The sequence below is a fragment of the Physeter macrocephalus genome, chromosome 10 (assembly GCF_002837175.3).
Source record: "Physeter macrocephalus isolate SW-GA chromosome 10, ASM283717v5, whole genome shotgun sequence".
In the NCBI taxonomy this organism is placed as follows: Eukaryota; Metazoa; Chordata; class Mammalia; order Artiodactyla; family Physeteridae; genus Physeter; species Physeter macrocephalus.
Genome location: NC_041223.1, coordinates 47,153,386 through 47,159,161, shown reverse-complemented (window position 1 = coordinate 47,159,161; position 5,776 = coordinate 47,153,386). Strand labels below are relative to the sequence as shown.

Genomic DNA, 5,776 nt, shown 5'->3' with positions numbered 1-5,776 from the left:
AACAGTGCAAGAAGGTTCCCTTTTCTCCACACCCTCTCCAGCATTTATTGTTTGTAGATTTTTTGATGATGGCCATTCTGACTGGTGTGAGGTGATACCTCATTGTAGTTCTGATTTGCATTTCTCTAATGATTAGTGATGTTGAGCATCTTTTCATGTGCCTCTTGGCCATCAGTATGTCTTCTTTGGAGAAATGTCTATTTAGGCCTTCCGCCCATTTTTTAATTGGGTTGTTTGGACAGCTCTATGAGCTGTTTGTATGTTTTGGAGATTAATCCTTTGTCCATTGCTTCATTTGCAAATATTTTCTCACACATGCACCCCAGTGTTCATTGCAGCTCTATTTACAATAGCCAGGACATGGAAACAACCTAAGTGTCCATCGACAGATGAATGGATAAAGAAGATGTGGCACAATATGTATAACTGATTCACTTTGTTATACAGCAGAAACTAACACACCATTGTAAAGCAATTGTACTCCAATAAAGATGTTAAAAAAATAAAAATAAGTACTGAGAGCAAAAAAAAAAAAAAAGAAAAAAAGGATCCTGATTTTCTAATTAGACTGTAAAAGTCACTTATAGACACATTCAAAACAAGGAATAATGGCATTTATTTGAAGATGGGGATGAAGTATGTGCAGTTAAGTATGTATAACATGAAGCTGGCAGAACCCCTCGGTTGAATCACATTATTCTTTTAAAAAGCTTAACCAATTCCCTATTAGCTGAGTCTAGTTCTGCTGTTAAGAAAATAATAATAACATTATAATAGCAATGATATGATGTTAACCTCTTATGGGAGGGGGAAGTGAGGTATAGACACCAGGATGAACCCACTGGTCCTAAAACCCCATTCTTTCCCTTATAGCACAATCTTTCTACAAATACAAAAAGCATAGTGGAACTAGTTGTGATCTTTCTCCACATTATTTCAAAAGTGCAAAGAGATGCTTAATCAAATCAGAAGTTGAACTATTCGAAGGAAGTTATCTCTCCTTTTATACTTTGATTGAAATTCTGTTTAGCATTGAAGCAGGCTTCTGTGATCGAACGTGGTAAGTGATAGATAGGGTTCAATAGAGTTCTGTAGTGAAGGGTAAGTATTTTAGTGTGTCTGTGACCTGATCCAAAGGCTATTTCTAGCAGTTTGTCATTTAGTACATAGAAGGTTAGTGAGGTCATGTTGATATATGATCTTTTATGCTCTGAACTTATCACTGCAGTTGAACTGGCCCTACAATTCTCATTATCAGTGAGCAGCTATCTTTTGATACTAAAGAATAAAATAAAACAACTGCTTTACTTTATTCTCCCAACTAAAATATAAAGAAAAATCAAAGCCTAAAGTTTGAAATATTTAACTGGAGAAATTTAGGGCATCTTTATTTTTACCCAAGGAAGTAAAAATAGCTTTAGTATTCTCAGAAGAAAACCAAATAAGATCACATGGATGGAATTGCCGGTGAGAAGTGTCTAAATGTTAACATCACCATGATAAATATTTAGTTCCAGTAGAGAATGAGATTACTTTAAAAACTGTTCTAGCACCCTAGCACACATTTCAAAGGGAAAAGAATTCTCTAAAGAAAGAAAATGCCAAAGAGACAGGAAAGCACTGTGGGATGGGGAAATAATGGCAACCTAGGAATTAGGACACCTGGGTTCTAGTTTCTGATCTGCCCGTGTATGAGCTAAATGATAAGCAGCAAAGACCGTAACCTCTCTTTACTTTGTCGTTTCTTGCTTGGATTTCACTAACAACCTCTTTGAATGTTTTCAAGTCAGCTGGCAGACCTACCAGGCCCCCAAATCCACCTGCCCCACAGACCTTTCTGATTTGGTCAGATTTGTCAGTGGCTCCAACAGCATAAAGTATAAAGTTGAAATTTCTTAGCAGGGCATCCAGGTCTTTCAAGGTTGGACACTTGCTCACCTCTCTAGCCCATCTCACTCTAGTCCTGCCTCCTTCCGCATCCTCTTACCATGCAGAGCTACTTAAACTCCTGCTCTCATATCCAGAACTCCATTCCCCACCATTGACCCAACTAACTCTCCCACCATGAGGTTAATTCACCTTAATTCACCTTAATGGCTGCCTCTTCCAAGAAGTTTTCTTGACCTTTCCTTCGGGGTTTGGTATCATCCTTTGTTTTCTTATTTTCTCCCCATTCCTCTACCCATTAGACTAAAACTTCTTTGCAAATGGTAGTAAATGAATGCATAATGAATGAATGAGGATCAACTCTCCTTATTTCTATTATTTTTTGGGGGGGAAGATGGAGTTGAGTCATTGGCTAATACCATCCTAAGAAATCAAGTCATCATTTTTACTGGAAATTAAAAAGATCTTCCCCTCCCCATTCTGGCTGAATGCTCTGGTGGAGAAAAACTTATTAATTAACTGAATTAATTTTAATTCATTAGAATATTAAGATTAATCTTGAAGGAACGGTTAGTTCCTTTCATTTTCTAAGCAAAAGAAACTTGTAATTGGCTTTAAATGATAAGTTCCTTCCTGCTGGTTCAATCAATTCCCTCCTTTCCTACCCTTATCTTGGTTCCACCTGATCGTGGTTTATAGCTGGGTGTCACCTATGTCTGCCAAAAACACAGAGGCAGCCTGGAACAACGGAATAAAAGATTACTCCATGCAGAGTCAGAAAATCTGGGTCTGAGTTCATTATTTCTTAGTGTGGCGACTTTGGGCAACAGACTGAATCTTTTGGGCTTCATTCTCCTTTTTTGTGACTTCGGATGATGCCCATCTCACAGAGTGATAAGGTAAGGCTCAAATAAGATTACATGTTCTGTGAAAGCACTCTGCAAACAAGTAAATGCCAAATAAACATATCATTACTCTAAACTCAAAGCATAGTATTATTTACAACCAGCTCTCCAATCTAACTTTTTTCTGGAGATAATATACTCAGCAAAAAAAGGACTAATTTGAATTTTATCTCTTCTGCCAAATGGTTAGGATAGAAACCAGAAAAATGCTTGAAGAAAGGAGGAAGATCAGTGCATCCAGCAGCCCAGATATAATCCACAACAGATCCATGACTCTGTCTACTCGGGAATTCAGGAAGTGACATCTCTGCCCTATAGAGCTACCTCTGGCCTCAGACATTTCTCTCTCTGGCCAGACAGTCACCTCTAGGAGGAGAATTGTAGGCAACAATGGGAATTCAGAGCACATCAAATGTCTCTACAGTGTCTCATATACTGAAAATGCCTTTGCAATCAAATCTATATATTATGCCTCACAAGGACCTAGAGGAGTATGTTAATATTATCCTTGGACCAGAAAAGGAAGACAGCTAGCAATTAAGTGATTTGCCTCAGGTCATAGAGGGAATTAATGTTGCCATTAACATTCACAAAGCCTTCTCTCTGTGACAAGGAGAACTCCTTTATTCCCCTAGTTCTGGGCTTTCTGTATTATGACCAGACTTACCAGTCTTCAAGGCAGATGACCTTTAGGTACTGTTGAGGGTCTAAGGGGGCAAGTATACACTTCTTGCTGACTTAAACATTCCCATATGTCAAAAGAGGTAGGCACAATTTTCACTGGAAAAAATGACATAGAGAAAGAAGTTGATCTATAGTTAGGCAGGACATACAAAGAAGAAATAAGAGGGCAAATTTGTGTTTTGTCTTAAGAGTTTGATGTTCTTTTTAGTAGACTAGTGATTCTCAAACAGTTGCTTTCTTAAGGATGGGAGTTAACTGTATTAAAAACAATCTGTATATAAATAATAAAGCAGTTGTATGGGGTTATTACCACTATTTACTATTGTCTTGACTACTGGTTCCCATTTTTCTATTCAAAAGTGTATGGTTGATAAAGTAAGCAAACTTGAAATTTTAAAGTATGGAAGTAAATATGAGCTCCCACACGTGGGACAGGATGCATGGCCAGAATGAATTGGTAGAAAGGTATATGTCTTAGGCATTAATCTCTTTCCCAGTTATTTCTAGTTCTTCTTTTGGACAGGTGGTAGGAGGGTACTGCCCCATTCTCTTTTAAGACAGGAATGATATAGGGCTTACCCTGGCTATTGAAATATAAGCAGAAATGACAGATGTTGCTTTGAAGTGAAAGCTTTAAGAGCTAGTGTGAGATGTGTCACTGATCATTCTTTCTCCCATAGTAGCTGTTGTTTGACTATGTTCCAGGTGTACCTTGTCTGTTTGCCTCATACTAAACTGAGGCCAAGGGGAACAGAGGAGCACCAACCCATGCTGAGTATATAGCTTGAAAGAGAAAAAAGTTTATTTTAAACCACTTAGATTTGTGGGTTGTTTGTAACTAAAGCATAATATATACTGTCTTAACTGGTACAGTTCACCTTGTTCAAAAGGAACAGGTACACTAAAGGGAATAAGAGATTAGCAAGGCATATGAAAAGGTACACCTTGAATGGATGTCCACACACCTAAAGGGAAAAGTAGAATGCACAGTCTCTGGGGGAAGGCAAATGGAGGAGTAAAGAGATGACCTTATCTGTATGCATCAGCCAAATGCCTTCCTAACACAGATAGTAAAACTGGCATGGTGATCAGACCACCACTGGGAGACTTTACCATTTCATATGTGTCAAAAATTTTGTTCTGTAGGGAGCCCAGAAATAAACTCATGGACCTACGGTCAATTAATCTATGACAAAGGAGGCAAGCCTATACAACGGAGAAAAGACAGTCTCTTCAACAGGTGGTACTGGGAAAGCTGGACAGCCATATGTAAAACAGTGAAATTAGAACATTCCCTCAGATGATATACAATAACAGACTCAAAATGGTTTAAAGACCTAAATGTAAGACACAAAACTAGCAATCTAGAAGAGAACATAGGCTAAACACTCTTTGACATAAATCATAGCAATATTTTCTTGGATCAGCCTTCCAAGGCAAAAGAAATAAAAGGAAAAATAAACAAATGGGACCTAATTAAACTTAAAAGCTTTTGCACAGCAAAGGAAACCATCACAAAACAAAAAGACAAGCTACAGAGTGGAGAAAATATTTGCAAATGATACAACCAACAAGGGGTTAATATCCAAAATATACTAATGGCTCATACAACTCAATAGCATAAAAACAAACAACCCAATCAGAAAATAGACAGAAGACTTGAATAGACATTTTTTCAAAGAAGACATATGCATGGCTATCAGGCACATGAAAAGATGCTCAACATCACTGATTATTAGAGAAATGCAAATCAAAACCAGAATGAGGTATCTATCATCTCACACCTGTCAGAATGGCCATCATCAAAAAGTCTACAAATAACACATGTTGGAGAGGATGTGGAGAAAAGGGAACCCTTCTGCACTGTTGGTGGGAATGTAAATTGGTGCAGCCACTGCGGAAAACAGTATGGAGTTTCCTTAAAAAACTAAAAATAGAACTAGCATATGATCTAGCAATTCCACTCCTGGGAATATATCCGGAAAAAACAAAAACATTAATTCAAAAAGGTTCATGCATCCCAGTGTTCATTAGAGCACTATTCACAATAGTCCAGACATGAAAGCAACCTAAGTGCCCATCAACAGGTAATTGGATTAAGACGACGTAGTGCATATACATACAATGGGATATTACTCAGCCATAAAACATAATGAAATATTGCCATTTGCATCAATGTGGATCGACCTAGAGAATATTATGCTTAGTAAAATAAAGTCAGACAAAGAAAGACAGGGAGGGCTTCCCTGGTGGCGCAGTGGTTGAGAGTCCGCCTGCCGATGCAGGGGACACGGGTTCAT

General features: G+C 38.0%; 1 protein-coding gene across 9 annotated transcripts in view; it reads right to left on the bottom strand.

Moving 5' to 3' along the window:
* HS3ST5 (heparan sulfate-glucosamine 3-sulfotransferase 5) overlaps positions 1 to 5,776 on the bottom strand; it is a 358,640-nt gene that overhangs the window by 112,721 nt on the left and 240,143 nt on the right. For 2 of the 9 annotated variants that reach the window (XM_055087546.1, XM_028494526.2), the window contains exon 4: positions 3,460 to 3,572. The exons of the other annotated variants lie outside the window; for them this stretch is intronic. The gene's annotated coding sequence lies outside the window, so the exon portion shown is untranslated. The remainder of the gene's footprint in view (positions 1 to 3,459; positions 3,573 to 5,776) is intronic. 9 annotated transcript variants of the gene reach the window in all.